We start from the raw sequence: 16,281 nt of genomic DNA, 5'->3' as shown, positions 1-16,281 counted from the left end.
TCCAAACCACTACATGGCTGTGTGACCTCAGCTAGTCACAATCTCTTAGCATCCTCCTCCTCATCAGTGTGATAAGGATTAGGACAAGATGGGTCCTGGGTCCCACCCTGATATCCTGCCTTGAAGGGCTTTCCACACACACTCAGTGTCCAGGTCCAATGGGAAAAACCTAAAAGGCCAGAATGTAAATTTAATTCTCTTAGTGAAACTGGCTCACCCCGAAGGTTTTCTGTTTCTCTGCTCTTTTTTGGATGTGTATTTATGAGACACAATCATTGCCTTCCTTACCTTAATACCAAATTGATATAAATTATTACCATCGTTTTCTCTTTTATAGGAGTAACAAGATGGGTTTTCAGTTTTGAAAGCATATGTGAACACAGACTTACAGGTTGTATCCAAAGAGCCCGTGTCAATAGAGTTTCCTGAAAGAAAGTGAAAGTCACTTAGTCTTGTCCAACTCTTTGTGACCCATGGACTATACAGTCCACTGAATTCTCTAGGCCAGAATACTGGTGTGGGCAGCCTTTCCCTTCTCCAGAGGATCTTCCCAACCCAAGGATTGAACCCAGGTGTCTTGCATTGCAGGTGAATTCTTTACCAACTGAGCCACAAGGGAAGCCCAAGAATACTGGAGTGGGTAGCCTATCCCTTCTTCAGTGGATCTTCCTGACCCAGGAATCAAACCAGGGTCTTCTACATTGCAGGTGTATTCTTCACCAACGGAGCTATCAGGGAAGCGCATTCTCATGACGCCACTATTTTGCCAGGAAGCTAACAACTAAGGAAGACGCTGGTATGGTAGAAGGGACACAGGCTGAACCATAGAAAATCCAATCCCAGTTCTTCATCCTGGATAAGTGGCTTCATGACTGTGTCATTCAGCTTCCCAGTAGAGACGTCAGGATGATGTTTAATGTACCTTCCTGCTCAAAAATTGACTGAGTCTGGAAATGAAATTCCACTCACTTCAGTCTTGCTGGTTTGTTTTTAATTTATTTTAGCTGCACCGGGTCTTCGTTGCTGCATGAGGGCTTTCTCCAGATGCAGTGCACGGGTTTCTTACCATGGTTTGGTCTGTGGCTCCAAGTGACTCATTCACTACGTACCTACAAGTTCCTTTCAGGAGTGGATCTCTCCCACAGTGAACTTAGATGACTTGTATGCTGTGTTTGCAGCTAAACTGAATATTTTCTGGAAAATTATGCTGTGTGTTGTGATTTTTGCATTATCAGAAGACGGTTCCCAGAGCTCTGCCCTTTGAAAACTGCACCTCCTGTCATGCATGGCTGCTGAAAGATTCAAGGAAGCTTGTTGTAGTGTCCAGGGTTGTTCAAGAGAAAAACTGACCAAACCAGAACTGAAGCCAAAGAAATCTTAGCTTTCAGAACTGGTCCTTTTCATGGTCTGGTGAAAAGGTCACCTCTAAAATTGTTGTGTTCTCTGGGGAGAGATGCAAACAGGCTGTGTGACCTTGGGCAAGTCGCTTACCTCCCTGTGCATCAAATCAGGAACTTAAACCAGATACTTTTCGCAGCTTTAAAATTCTGTATATCTTCTTGGAGACGAAGTTTAATCTTGTCATAGATGGGCTTGTTCTTATGACACAGTCAGCTCAGATATAACCCAAACAAAATCAGGTCTCCCACAGCACAAAAACAATGTCAGAGCAAGCTTGATTTACATGGGAATTAGACCGAGACTTAGATTTCAGCATTACAATGATGGGTTCCCACCAGAGTGCCCTGGGTTATCCCCCACCCTGTTCAACTGTGCAGTAAATTTTCAGGATGTGAGATCAGGACTTGCTCAGATAAATAAATGAATCAACCTTAAGCAAAAGCCGTAAATCATCAGCTGCCTTCTCCTCCGTCTCCCTTCCCTGCCAAATTCCTATGGAAACAAACAAACAAAAAAATCCAAAAGAGAAAGGAAAGCAGAAAATCTTTTCAGCCCACTGCATGATGTGCTGGACCGAGACTGCCCTACATTTTATCAGCCTGGCCTCCACCTGCCTCCCACCTAGCAGGACTATTTTCAGCACACAGGCCAGTGCTGATTTCTGTGGATGTATTAAACCGCATCTTCTGTCAGGCAAGTTTTTGTGAAGGAAGTTATTCCTTAAGCCCATCCAGCTGTTTTCTCAAGTATACCTTTAGGAATAACAGGACAGGAAGCCTGAGAAGACATAGCTAGCTCTGCACAACTCCTCACAACTACAACCCAAGAAAAATATCTCCAAGGAACGTACCTTGAGAATTGCAGATCCGCAGCACCTCCTCATATGAAGGACAGTCATCGCGTTTCTTTCCTTGGCCATTGTAAGTCCCGGATAATTACTTTTCTCATTCTCATTTAATTTGCATTAAGCCTAGTGTGTTTAGTTTTTGAGACCTAACACTCAAATCTGGCCTGTGGTTAGGAATGCAAGACTCCTGGGAAAACATCTGGTCTTATTCGGAATAAATGCCTGAATTTACTTTATTCTCCTCAAAAACCCCCTCTGAATGTCCTTCCTGATGAAGTCTATGCTGCACAATACATTATTTAAAAATAAAAATATATTCACAAATGACCATTGAAAGAATGGCAAGAGGAGAATGTTTGATACTGTATCACGAATCAAAAATTAAAATGATTCCTGACATGATGTTATTTTTTGAAAGAATCACATGCCAACTCAAGCTATTCCAATTTGACAAATGAATTTTGAGTGAATTACAGCCCTTTTCAACTCTCTCCTTTATTCTCACATTGTCAGCCTTTAACTCGATTGAGCCGCTGTCATAATTGCAGAGTGGAAGATGTGGGTAAACTTTCTATACAGTACCTTTGGGTCCTGAGGGGTACAAACCATAATGGACAAGAGTATAGGAATATCTTAGTGTAAAGTAATGAATAGTCACTTAATATATTTTGTTTGCCTTTTGCTAGCAAACATGCACACATATGTATAAGGTATATATGTGTGTGTGTATATATATATGTATGCATTTGTGTATACATACAAGTAGGTGTGTACATATATACATTGGGAGTTTTCAAATCTTGATTTGTGGACTATGTTTGAGAAAAACCAGTTTCTCTAAACACGCATTGATGCATCTCTAACTACAGCAAGAATAATACTGTGTATCTACCCCTCTATTTGGAGAAGGAAATGGCAACCTACTCCAGTATTCTTGCCTGGAAAATTCCATGGCTGGAGGAGCCTGGTAGGCTACAGTCCATGGGGTCGCGAAGAGTCGGACACGACTGAGCGACTTCACTTTATTTCTTTCTATAGCTCCCTTTGGAGAAGGAAATGGCAACCCACTCCAGTGTTCTTGCCTGGAGACTCCCATGGACAGAGGGGCCTGGTGGGCTACAGTCTATGGGGTTACAAAGAGTCGGACACGACTGAGCAACTAACACACACACACCCTCTATTGTATACAGTTAAAACCTTCAAGAAAACACTCACTTAATTCTAAGTATTTATTTTTACTTAGTGCTGGAAAACTGAGAGACTCTACATGCTTAAGTGATAAAATGTTGCTGAACATCATCTGACGTAAGTAGGCACAGAGTTTATTGGAATTTACTGAGAGCAGGAATGGTATAACCCTTGTACTTTTAGATTTATTCAGTAATTCTCAGGAGTTAACATCAGTTATATTTTAATTTGACATGGGCTGATATTTTATGGAATGATATTTTATTATTTTATTAAAAAAATTTTTTTGCAGTAAGTAAATAGAATAACATGGTTTGACTCCATTCTATTTTTTCAGGAATTTTCCACAGCAGGTACTCATGTGGAATATCACCATGGGATATGTTGTATTCTACTTTTCTAGCCCTTCTGGAAATATTTAAAATACATAAGAAGTTACACAGAAAAATCTTATTAACAGAGATCCAAGTACCACATCTTCTAATATTTAGTGTGCACTGCAAAGAATGACCGAGAATTCCTGAGTGACCTTAGCTCATGAAAGTCATCTCATCTCAGCACGTGTGTGATGCTGGAGACACATGCCTGTTTCCTCATTTTCCCCAGACTTTCCTGGATTCCCTGAAGTTAGTCCTCTTCACAAGGTACACTGACCATCTCATTGGCATGCATTTCTCAATCCTTCCTCTCCCTCACCTAAGCCACCAAAATCTAGAGGCTGTCAAAAATATCCTCTCTGTGGAACATGCTTGTAACTTTTCTGACCTTGTGTTTCTACTGCAGTCATTTCAATATCAGGTTCTTTGACACTGCCATAGGGTATTTTGATCACAGACATTTTGACCCAACTTAAAAATAATAAAATACTGTAAGATAAGCTTTTATGTTAGTTGCATATATGCAAAGCCATCCTATGCTTGAGCATTCCTTACCCATTTCAGCCTTAAAGCCTATAAGTGAGCATCAGAGGTCTCTGAGATAGCAAGGACATGGAAGAACCCTAAATGTCCATCGACAGAGGAATGGATAAAGAAGATGTGGCACATATATACTATGGATTATTCAGTTCAGTTCAGTTCAGTCGCTCAGTCGTCTCCAACTCTTTGCAACCCCATGAATCGCAGCACGCCAGGCCTCCCTGTCCATCACAAATTCCTGGAGTTTACTCAAACTCATGCCCATCGAGTCAGTGATGCCATCCAGCCATCTCATCCTCTGTCGTCCCCTTCTCCTCCTGCCCCCAATCCCTCCAAGCATCAGAGTCTTTTCCAGTGAGTCAACTCTTCGCATGAGGTGGCCAAAGTATTGGAGTTTCAGCTTCAGCCTCAGTCCTTCCAATGAACACCCAGGACTGATCTCCTTTAGGATGGACTGGTTGGATCTCCTTGCAGTCCAAGGGACTCTCAAGAGTCTTCTCCAATACCACAGTTCAAAAGCATCAATTTTTCGGTGCTCAGCTTTCTTCACAGTCCAACTCTCACATCCATACATGACCACAGGAAAAACCATAGCCTTGACCAGACAGACTTTTGTTGGCAAAGTAATGTGTATGGATTATTACTCTGCCATAAAAAAGGAACAAAACTGAGTCATCTGCAGAGACATGGATGGACCTAGCGACTGTCATACAGAGTGAATTAAGTCAGAAAGAGAAAAAACAAATACCATATATTAATACATTTATGTGGAATCTGAAAAAATTGATATAAACGGTCTTATTTACAAAGCAGAAATAGAGACATAGTCATAGAGAACAAATGCATGGATACCAGGGGGAAAATTGGGGGTATGTGATGAATTGGGAGATTGGGATTGACATATATACATTATGGATACTATGTATGAAACACATAACTAACGAGAACCTACTGTAGAGCTCAGGAAACTCTGCTCGTGCCCTGGGGGGGCCTGAATGGGAAGGAGATCCAGCAAAGAGGGGATGTATGTACACATGTTGCTGACTCACTTTACTGTACAGGAGAAGCTAACATGGCACTGTAAAGCAACTATACTCCGATAAAAAAAAATTAAGTCACTAAAAATAAAACAAATAATGTGGGCGTCAGCCAAGAGGTGTGAGTGAGTCAAGGAGTGGGTCAGAGGTTGGACAACAAGCTACAGGTCATTGGGAATCAAATTCAGTCACAGACCCTCACCCCCAAAAGAGACCACAACCTGCTCTGAGCAAACTCTCTGTTGTTGTTTTTTTTCCTAAAAAATGGCTTATATTTTGAAAGCGCCACATCACGTCGTCTCAGATTTCTCCCTTATATTCAATAATATATAACTAGAAGGAAGAAGCTAGAGCAATATGCCATTCAGGTTGCACAAGAAATCTGCAATAACTTCTCTCTCAATAACATAGTTTATACATAAAAAAACATCTTTGGTTTTCGAGAATAGGACTTATAACCCATCTGGAGGCAAATCCACTTTGCAAATGAGATTCCACTTCTGGTATGACAGCATGAGACCCTCCCCAGCGAAACTGGTCAAAATTATTAAATATATGTGTATATATATATATACATATAAAACAAGACAAAGTATTACATTATTTCATGGTTATATGTAAATTATCAATATATTTAAAATTTTATACTTGTATGTATATACACACATGAGTCTTCTTTTAATAATTTTTTTTTGATGTGGACCATTTTTTTTAAACATTTTACTTTGTACTGGAGTATAACTGATAAACAATGTTGTCATAGTTTCAGGTGGACAGCAAAGGGACTCAGTCATACATATACCTGTATCCATTCTCCCCTAAACTCTCCTCCCTTCCAGGCTGCCACATGACATTGAGCAGAGTGATGTGGGCCATTTTTAAAGCCTTTATTGAATTTGTTATGATATTGCTTCTGCTTTTATGTTTTGGTTTTGTGGCCCCAAGGCATGTAGGATCTTAGCTCCCTGACCTGGGATCGAACCCACACTCCCTGCATTGGAAGACAAAGTCTTAACCATTGGCTCCCCAGGGAAGTTTCCACGCACGAGTCTTAATTGTCCTTGTCTCAGCTGGAGAGGTGGAGGTTCCACACTCAGCGAGAAGCCCACGGGACCTGAGGGTGTTGCCCCGTGTCCTGCACTGAGCACTCGTTAAGGTGTGACACAGAGCGAAGCATGCACTGTCTTGTTCCCAGCCCTGAAGCCATGGCTCAGAGATTCTGCCTGGAAGGAGAAGGAGGCCCTGGAACAGCTTATATTCTCTTCTCAAATAACCCACCTCTTTTGAAACAGAGTGCTGAGAAGTTCAAGCCTCAGGACCCTCTCACAAGTTGTAGAGGTTGCAGTGATGGGTGACTGGGAGGCGTCAGTGCTCCACATCACTAATCACCAAGTAAATGCAAATCAAAGCAACAATAACGTGCTACTTTATCCTCATTGGAGAGCTAGAGTCAAAATGTCAAATAATAACAAATGTTATAAAGGATGTGGAGAAATCCTTTACACACTCATGGTGGAATTTAAAATGGTGGAGCCACATTGAAAAACAGTCTGGCTCTTCCTCAGGTGGTTCAGCTTAAAGTGAATGTTATGACCTAGCAATTTCACTCTGAGATGTAGACCCAAGAGAAATAAAAGTATGTCCTCACAAAAACTGGTGCACCCATCTTCACAGCAGCATTGTTGAAAGCAGCCTAAAGGTTGAAACAATCTGAATGGCCATCAGCAGATGAAAGGATAAGCACCATGTGTCAGGCCATAAAATGGAATATCGTTTGACTATGAGAAGTAATAAGGTACTGATATATACTAGAACATGGGTGAATCCTTTGTTTTTAAAAAGTAGGTTGTTGTTTTATTTATTTTTGCTGCGCTGAGTCTTTGTTGCTTTGCTCGGGCTTTCTCTAGTTGTGGTGAGTGGGGGGCTACTCTTCATTGCGGTGTTAGGGCTTCTCACTGCAGTGACTTCACTTGCTACAGAGCTTTAGGCATGAGGGCTTCAGGAGTTGTGGCACTCAGTCTTAGCTGCCCCTCCACATGTGAGATCTTCCCAGGCAAGGGATCGAACCCATATCACTTAGCTGGCAGGAAGATTCTTCTCCACTGCTCCACCAGGGAAGTCCAACATGGATGAATCTTCAAAACATTGTTTCAGTGAAAGAAGCCAGTTACAAAACCCCACACATCACATGATTCCATTAAGAAGAAATTTCCAGAATGGGCAAACCTATGGAGAGAAAAATTAAATTTGTGTTTGTGGAGAGCTGGGAAGATGAAGAACAGTGAAAGGCAGCTGAAGGATAGGGTGTTCTTTTTGAGATAATGAAAATTTTCTAAAATTGATGGTGACATCAGTGATACCAGATTCAGTATCTGTGAATATACTTAAATCTCTGGACTATACATGTTAAAAAGGTGAGTTTATGGAATATGAACTATATCTCAATAAATATATTAAAATCTATGAACTCCAAAAGATATTTTTTGTTGTTAATGGAAAAGAGAATAGTATCTTAATCATCGTTGTGGATAATTGTGGATATTCCTCTTTATTCTCAATGTAACCAACAAGTCAGTTCAGTCAGTTCAGTCGCTCAGTCATGTCTGACTCTTCGCAACCCCATGGACTGCAGCATACCAGGCTTCCCTGTCCATCACCAACTCCTGAAGCTTGCTCAAACTCAGGTTCATCAAGTTGGTGATGCCATCCAACCATCTAATCCCTCTGTCGTCCCCTTCTTCTCTTGCCTTCAATCTTTCCCAGCATCAGGGTCTTTTCCAATGAGTCAGCTCATTGGAACCAACAAGTAGTAACTTCTTAAAAAGTAATTGAAATGCATACTCTGAAACCACATCCATGAACTTTTCATCCTCTTTAAAGCTTATTTGCTTATCTTGCATTTTCAGTGGTTCTTTAATCATGAATGATTTTTGTGATTATACATCAGTCTTTTGGAAAACATGGGCTTAGTCAGTTATGCAGATTTTCCATATCTTGTCACAATCTTATTATCTAACAGCAAACATCATATTTAAGTTTTGTTTGTTTTTTAATTGCTGGTCACACTGGGTCTTCACTGAAGGCTTTCTCTAGGCAAGAGAGCTTCTCTTGTTGCAGAGCACAGGCTCTAGAACACAAGGGTGCAGTAGTTGCTGTGCCCAGGCTTTCTAGCTGTGGCACACAGGTTTAGTAACCCTCAGCACAAGGAATCTTAGTTTCCCGTCTAGGGATTGAACCTGTGTCCCCTGCCTTGGAAGGCGCATTCTTAACCATTGGATCACCAGGGAAGTCCCATGGTGGGACATTTCACACAGGTTATAGGAAGTCAATGTAGTTTCTCACTTTAGACACAGGCTGTTGGAAAACAATCAGTGGTATGTTACTCAATTTGGGTTGTAAAAAATATCTTTATTGTCTTTTCTGATTATCAGTTAAAGTATTATAGAATTCAGTATTGGTAATAAAAATAAAAATAGCTTTAAATATCTTTAAAAATGAATAAAATGTAGTTAAACTAAAAGAAACAAAGCAATAGTTGTAACAATACAAAAATGAATAAAAAGGTCCATAATCTTGATGGGTGTGGGTAGGTGAAGTGGCAGGGTTATAACTTTAAAATGTGGCTTTACACCTTGATGGGGTCATTTTCATACAGTAATGTCAAAACTGATGGTTTAAAAAGGCCTTGTCAGTATGCTCCACATTGCTATGGAATTGCCCTCTTTGTTGCAATCAATTCATCTCCTGGATTTTTGATCTGCTAACAGCTATTGTCGCCACCTCCCAAGAATCCATGACCCGTTCTTTCATTTCAGGCCATTAAATCAGCTTTTTAAAATCCACGATTCAGCACCATTAAATTTCTACTGATTTTATTGAGGAAAGAGAGTGAGTTGTCTTACCCTAAAACCTAATCATTCTCTCTTCTCTTTGCTTTTCTTGCCAAAGACTCACATTCTGTTTGCTTTGAGTTTTTTTTTTTTCCTTTCAGTCTATCCTCCAGAACACTCTGCCCATATTTTTTCCAATTCTGTTTCTCTTTATTGCAAATATTTACATATGTATTTTAAAATAAAATATTAAAATTTTAACATCTTAATTAAATAATCATAGATATATTTAGATAAAATTGTTATATAATTCTATTCAGTAATAACAGTGTACATTTTAGCAATGTGTTCTATTAAAATAGAACCCTAAACTAAAGGGAAAGGCTAGACTAAAGGAGATGAAAAAAAAAAAAAGAGCATAAATCCAAAAGGTCACACAGTTTGTCTTTTTATAAACTGGGAAAAGAGCTCGTTTGGATTTAGCTTGTGAAACTTTACATGCGGCATAGTTGCTAGCAAGGTACATTTCTCCTGTCATTGTACACTTACAAGGACTTTTTCAAGAAACCATGGCTAAGCATGTTCTCCGCTACTGAGAGAGTTTCCTTTGGTTTGTTTTTGACTTTAATTGGTCTTTGGAGTGCTTTCTCCAATTACCAAAAAAAATGCATCCATTGCTCAACTCTTATGTAAAAATGCTACCAAGATTATTTCTGTTCTGATAGCATTATTTAACATGACTCTGGAAGTGTTGCAACAGTAAAACCAATTGCATATGATTTCAGAGCTAATGCTATGGAAAGGACACAAATTCAAGAAAGATTATAGGAGAATGGGAAGAAACCCAACACAGATGTTTTAAATAAAAGCACTTTAATGAGGGAGTTACACAGAGAGCTGCAGCCAGGAATACTGAGATATCCAGACTTGAAATTGTCAATACCAGTAGAGCTGAAGGGACAGGAAAATGGGGGTGTGCTATGGAAGTCCTGGCATCAGTCTGTAGTGCAGACACCCAGGAGAACTCCGATCACTCAGGGACACAGACAAAGGAGAAAGGAAGAGGGAAGTCATCCCAGATCTTCTTTCCTTTGGTCTTTGACTTCTGGCAAGTGTCTCCCACTGCTCAAATCTAAGGGAAAAAAATTGCCAACCAGGGATCCCGGGGAATGAACCCTATAGGTTCATATGAAGAGAAGTCCAGGATAGAGAATTTACCTGTGAAGGTAAATGTTGACTCAGATACCCAGGGACTGGGAGAAAGGGGCCCGGGGACCTCAAGACACATTCTTGTGCTAAATATCCAGGATCCAGATGGAACTGCCAATTTTCAGCTCTTCTAAGAAAACAGCATAGCTTTTAAGAGGTATTGCCACTGGTGAGTCAAACCTGCATTTCCCTTTGCTATCTCCTCATGAATTCACTTCTGGGAAGATCCCTTCTTTCATGGTCATCTTCTAGTTACCTAGATTATACATTAAAATTTCCTTGGGAAGAGATTCAGTAATGGAAATAGCCAAATTAAGCATTCTTTTCACAGAGTCTGCATGGAAAACTGGAATGCTCTGTTGGACCAGGGAAGTCAGTTTATTGGTCAAGAGGTCATAGCCTACTCTTTTTCTTGATGTTGCTGCCTGCACATGGAATAATTATTTCTGGCATCCTTGCCCCATTTTCATCTCAAAAGGCAGGGCTACTAGTCAGTACCTTATAATTATGATAACCAAGGCATTATTGTTGAGTGGTACCACAGTCATCAGCGAACAGATTCAAATCTGTATAGTGCTTACAGCCCTGATCATAAGGGAAGCATTCATGAAGTACATCATGCTACTTGGTCTGTCATATGGCATCAGCATCATGTACCTGTGTCAGTCAGGGCCACGGTAGGAAAAGAATTCCACTCTGAGGACTCATCAGAAGAGTTTTTAATGAGATAATTTCAGGGGTATGCCCAGAGTTAAGGGTACCTACAAAGGATGCTGAAGCACCCAGAAATGTTTAACTGTGGGAAGCTTTTATCACCCTTAGGGCAGATGGGACAAAGGTAGGTGGTGGGTAATGCAGCCAGATCCCTGTGAGGGTTGCTTGGAGATAAGAAACAAGGGACACACTAGCTCCTTCTGCTGCCATCTCTGGTTGATCCCACACCTGGCTGCACCTCACTACTGGCCAGTGGCAAAGGGGCTCAGTCTGTGTGGCCAATCGGGGCAACCTGCCTTGTAGGAACAAGGCAGAGAACATCAATTTGGGGGAAGAAGGTGTTGAACTGAAAACAGCTAGCACAGATAGCATCTCTCCATAATAACTCACTAATTTGCTTAGTTGTTCAATCATGTCTGACTCATTGAGACCCTTTGGACTGTAGCCCACCAGGCTCCTCTGTTCATTGGATTTTTTCCTCTGTCCAGGCAAGAATACTGGAGTGATTTGCCATTTTCCTCCTCCAAGGGATCTTCCTGACCCAGGGATGGAACCTGTGTCTCCTGCATTGCAGGCGGATTCTTGCAATGGATTCATTGTAGCCATTATATAATACGGAATTTATTGGGAGAAGCCTTAATTTGCATCATTTTCAGGGGGGACTCAACTACTGAAATGCCAAATGATCTTGCTATTTATATAAAAATACCTAGCCAGACTGGAAAGTAACATCAGAGTTTCCATCTTAGGGCTAACAGTGTGGTTGAGGCACAGAAATACTACTAATAATACAATTTGTTTTGTAGAATTTGTTGTATTAAATACATACATATCATTTATCTTCCATTTTTGTCTTATTAGCAACCTCTTTCAAAAATGCTCAGCTTTTCCCCATAAACCCCCAACATCTGGTACATGCTTTCTAAAGAGTAGGATTGTTAATTTATGGAAAATCCTTCAAATATAAGTTGAGTACTATTATTTAGCATCAAAGTACAGTGGCTAGGGATTTTCTGTGTCACCTTTCTTTCCTAGTTAGTATGCCCAAATTTATGTCTCCTCCCTCATTGTAGTTTCATTGTATTAATATCTGTCACATCACAAATAATATGGTCAATCACAGAATGTCCCTATGGTCGAGTGTATTGTTTTTCTAAATCTAGTATTTTAACTGCTTTTCATTTTAAAAAATGAACAGCAAAATTGATTCCAGACCCCCAAAGTAAACCATATTAGTAACTTGTAAGAAGAAACATCACTTTGCAAATGAAAATTTCAACAAGTAAAGTTTCATTGAATCATAGCCTTTATAAGGACAGCATCCTTCCAGTTCAATCTTCAGATACAATTGTTGCCATGCCTTCGGCTCTCTTGCTGTTAGAACTGCATCTAATGAGGTTAACTCTCCCTTTGATATCATTTGAAGCAAGCTATTTACACAGTTGTAGCTATAATGACTCCAGAGACTTTCCACTTCTCCATATTTTTATTAACATTGTAACATCTAGGACTAAAAAAAGTAAAATATATTTTACATTTTAAATATTTACTTGGATCTTTTATGATTGGTAATTTTACAATCTCATGTGCCTTCAGAGAAAAAAAATAAAGTAATTTAAATATATCTTTCCTTAGAACACAATGCAACTTTATAAATGGCTTCTCCTTCAAGACACATATCTCCTTCAAGACACAAGACACAAGTCCACATTCACCTTTCCACGTTTCCCAAATCCCATTGACTGGTACCTCTCAAGTGCATACACACACACACACACACACACACACACACACACACACACACACTCACAAACCCGTTATAGCACTACAGAAAAATAAGTGGAGCTGACTCATATTAATGATTCAGAAACTGTAATTTCTATAAAATAAAAACAAAGGGATCATACTGCAAGGCATCTAATTATAGATGAGTGTCCGAAGACTCAATTCAGGTCAAAGAGGGGAATTCGGGATAAGGCAAATAAATGCACTTTCTGAACTAAACCCCAACAAAGGTTCCACTTTGAGCCTGCCCTGGAGTCTTCTGCAAGCCTGGGGTCTTTGTTCTGCCCTGCTCCGAGTGCCCAGGGTGCAGCTGAAGCTTGTGTCACATACTGACTGGCTCCTTTCTGTGAAATGAGACCCACCCCAGTGACCCACTGCAAGGATGGGTGAGGATGGAGATGCATGCAGTGGTCATCCATCTAACTTGAGGCTTTTCATACACCTGCCCTCAATGAGCAGTAACTTGCCAGAGACGGTAATGAAATCTCTCAAGCTTTCCTCCTGTAGAGGCCCTTCCCCAGTTATCAGCATGCTCTCAACCCTAACCCTAACCCTAACCCTAACCCTAACCCTAACCCTTCCGACACCTGAAGAGAAACAAGCCAACCAACCAGCCACTAGCACTACAAAGCCAACTGTAGGCTCAGTGCTTACAATTGTTCTCCATCTACTTTTTTGTGACTCCATAGCTTTAAATACTATTATGAGTGTACCACTCACACATTAATATCTTCACCCTGGTGTCTCCCATCCTCATATGTACATATCCAAATGCCTTTGGTATATATAACTAGATTTTAAGACAAATGAGCATACTACATTATATTTATGCACTCAGATATTGTAAGACTGATTCATAATTGCTAATAAATCTTGAACATTAATTTGAAACAAGATCTATGTGTTTAGCAAATGGAACCTGGTTTATATTAACAATTGGGTGGGAAAGTGTGAAATAACTGTAACTGAAAGAATGAATTATATAGGTATGTGCTGTGCTTAGTCGCTCAGTCATGTCCAACTCTTTGTGACCCCATGGACCATAGCCTGCCAGCCTCCTCTCTCCGTGGGGATTCTCCAGGCAAGAATACTGGAGTTGGTTGCCATGCCCTCCTCTAGGGGATCTTCCCAAATCAGGGATGGAAGCCAGGTCTCCCACAATGCAAGCGGATTATTTACCATCTAAGCCACCAGGGAAGCCCAAGAATATTGGAGTGGGTACCCTATCTCTTCTCCAGGAAATCTTCCTGGTCAAGGAATCGAACCAGGATCTCCTGCATTGCACGTTGATTCTTTACCAGCTGAGCTACCTGGGAAGTCCATATATATGTGTATGTATATATATCTTACCAGTTACTGGGAAGTTTCCCTTGTATTTTTCATTCCTCTAACTATCCCATGGAATTATTTCCACTGTCCTGAGATCCCCTTTCCTTATCCATTGATAACCAACAAAAGACATGGTTAGTGGTCAATTATGTTCCCAGGGATTTTTGCTTTTGTAGATATTATTTCACCCTATCTTATATTACTCAAATCATAAAAGATTCTCAGACACATCATTTATCAATTATTTCCACCTATTAATATTTATGGCTTTAGTGAAGTGTCTAGGAGAATATATCTTTTCAGAATATTATTTTATATCATAGGTATATTGGAATCCCACTAGACATAGTGTAGGTAGAAAAATCATTTGTACCACTATGTACACCAGTATAAAGCAAATGAACAGTAACTCATATAATGCAAATTTTAAATATTCAAATCAAATGACATAGTTTAACTTATTTTATTGCTTACGTGATGGCTGTCACAGTGAATAAAACACATTTCACATATATGTTCATTAACTTATTTAGTTTTATAACAGACACACATAATACACACATATATACATACTACCCTTCCTAGTTTATAATCCTTTTTTTGTCTGTTTTGGCTTTATTTTTGTTTTTAATTCCAGTGGACTATAGTTGATTTACAGTGTTGTGTGTTTCAGGTATACTGCAAAGTGATTCAGTTATACATCTATTCATTCTTTTTCACATATATTTATTCATTCTTTTCTCATATAGATTATCACAGTTCTTAATTCAACTGAATTAAAGTCAGTATTTTAAAATTTTCACACCTACTCCTTTACACAAAATAGAGATAATTGATTACACACTAGTGTCACAGTTGCTCAAGGCTTCCCGATGTAAGGTGACTGGATGAAAGAATCCATAGTTTTACACTTTAAACATTTAGGTGAAAGATACACTATAAGATCAATGCCAAATTGCTGGGGAAAAATAATGTATCATATAGTTTTCCACCTATGGATCTCCTGTGATCATTTCAGGTAGGCAGTCTCACATCAATCCAGTCTTCCTTTCTCTATATAGTGTTGAGTCTCTCGGTGCTGGAACACTTCTTTGAACCAATGTTCAGGTGAGACCCTCATGCTTCTCGACGGTTTTGTCTGATCATTGAACACCCACTGAGTGTAGCCTTTGTTGTCTTTCCATTAGCAAAGTCCGTCTAACATCCATACTCAATGACAGTCTTCATCCCCATCAGATTCTTTTCACAATCTTCCGAGGAAGGGAAGAGGTCACCGGGGGTACATTTCCTATTCTACATTGTTTTAAAGCCCTCTTCACTTGTAATAAATACTTTCATATCTTTCAGCTTCTCTAGTAGCAGTGAATCTCTTGAGATTTCTTTGAAAGAGGTATCCTCAGATTAAAATCAATTCTTTCAGTGATTCACTAAAAGAAGTGAAAGGAATTAAGTGGTGAATATCATCTAACTTGGCTGAAAAATATCACCGGTGACTTCTGAAGTGGTCCAAGAGTTCTGTGCTCAGACCCAGCACATACCTGTGCTTTACTCCAAGGTCAGAGCCCAAAGCAGAACAGCCCATAATCTTAAGTTTTTAATTTTTTTTCAGTTACAATAAATTCATGGAATGTGTGCAAATTACTAAAGTAATTAGAGCTTATACTATCCTTCCTCTGTTATCTCCCTTTAATAAACACTTAGACGGTTGCTTGGAGTGAGGAGAATGGGGGGAAGAAAGAGGGGGCTTGGGATGGACGTGTACAGACTGCTATATTTAAAATTGATAACCTACTGTATAAAACCTACTATACAGCACAGGGAACTCTGCTCAATGTTATGTGGCAGCCTGGATGGGAGGGGAGTTTGGGGGAGAATGGATACACGTATATGTATGAGTGAGTCCTTTCACCATCCACCTTAATCTATCACACCATAGTCAATTGGCTATGCTCTACTATAAAGACAGAAGTTTAAAAAAACACAAACACATTTTCTATTTTGAAAACAAACTCATTTCCTCAAAG

The sequence above is a fragment of the Muntiacus reevesi genome, chromosome 2 (assembly GCF_963930625.1).
Source record: "Muntiacus reevesi chromosome 2, mMunRee1.1, whole genome shotgun sequence".
NCBI classification, from domain to species: Eukaryota; Metazoa; Chordata; class Mammalia; order Artiodactyla; family Cervidae; genus Muntiacus; species Muntiacus reevesi.
This window is presented reverse-complemented; position numbering follows the sequence as displayed.